The sequence below is a fragment of the Pan paniscus genome, chromosome 23, assembly GCF_029289425.2.
Source record: "Pan paniscus chromosome 23, NHGRI_mPanPan1-v2.0_pri, whole genome shotgun sequence".
Taxonomy (NCBI): domain Eukaryota; kingdom Metazoa; phylum Chordata; class Mammalia; order Primates; family Hominidae; genus Pan; species Pan paniscus.
In genome coordinates this window covers 30,306,212-30,307,833 of record NC_085927.1, presented here as the reverse complement: position 1 = coordinate 30,307,833, position 1,622 = coordinate 30,306,212, and positions in this window count along the sequence as shown.

Here is a 1,622-nt window from a genome sequence, read left to right as displayed (position 1 = left end):
GGAGGGAGGGGAGGGGTGAAAGGCCAACTGTTGGGGAGTATGCTCATATCCACGTGACAAACCTGCACATGTGCCCGCTGAATCTAAAATAAAAGTTGAAAGTAGATTTAAAAAACCCCAAGAGGGCTGGGTTTGGCTTGTGTGTCCATAGCTTGTTAACCTCCGCTTTAGATATTAACTAATAGAAACATAGTGCTTATCTTCCCAGGCCACCTATTTTGTTCCTCTCCAAGGTGATGGATAGATGAAGGCTTAATCCAGCGGCCTGGAAGTTTGCTGACGCTTGTCCTGTCAAGGATTAATGAAGCATTGTTTTCTGATGAAGGTTTCATGCCGCTGTGCTGATGTGTCTTCTCTTCTCTCTAGGCAGGAAACTGCATATCTTCTGGTTTACATGAAGATGGAGTGCTAATGGAAATGCCCAAAACCTTCAGAGATTGACATGCTGTCATTTTCCATTTCCGTTCCTGGATCTACGGAGTCTTCTAAGAGATTTTGCAATGAGGAGAAGCATTGTTTTCAAACTATATAACTGAGCCTTATTTATAATTAGGGATATTATCAAAATATGTAACCATGAGGCCCCTCAGGTCCTGATCAGTCAGAATGGATGCTTTCACCAGCAGACCCGGCCATGTGGCTGCTCGGTCCTGGGTGCTCGCTGCTGTGCAAGACATTAGCCCTTTAGTTATGAGCCTGTGGGAACTTCAGGGGTTCCCAGTGGGGAGAGCAGTGGCAGTGGGAGGCATCTGGGGGCCAAAGGTCAGTGGCAGGGGGTATTTCAGTATTATACAACTGCTGTGACCAGACTTGTATACTGGCTGAATATCAGTGCTGTTTGTAATTTTTCACTTTGAGAACCAACATTAATTCCATATGAATCAAGTGTTTTGTAACTGCTATTCATTTATTCCGCAAATATTTATTGATCATCTCTTCTCCATAAGATAGTGTGATAAACACAGTCATGAATAAAGTTATTTTCCACAAAAGGACTTTGCAGTTTTAACGGGGGGCAGTAGGGATTATGCTATAGAAATTCAAAGGCAAGGGAAGTCACTTCTGTTGTGGGGCCCTGGGAGGAGCCTCCAGGCTGGAAAGGGTTAAGGTGGAGGTCTCCGATAGGGGCAGCGTACACAGTGGACTGGCTGCAAAAGGCCGTGCTCAGCATTCAGACAGCATCACACACTCTGCTTTTCTCTACCAGGGAGGCAGGTGGGGAAGGCAGGCGGAGCTCAGAATGTGGAAGGGGATCCAGTAAGGCTTGGAAGTTTGCACCTGATCTGGTGGGTGGTGAGGAGCCCTTGAAGGGGCAAGGAGGCGAGGAGCACTCAGCTGTGTTCTTACACTGATCTGCCACTGGGGTTAGAGACAAACGTGGTGGGAATGGAAAGCCACGCACAGTCACTAGCGCCTCTGGGGGGAGAATGGATGTGGCTGGTGAGAGAACAGGGGGGCCCAGGGAGAGTCCGGCACCAACCTGGAGGGGGAGCCCAGTGGGTGTGAGCACTCCCACTTTAGAGATGAAGTGATGGAGACATTCAGATGTTTAACCCCTTGTTCAAGATTCCATACTTGATAAATGGCAGATCAAACTCCCAACATAAAATGTGGGTCATTTC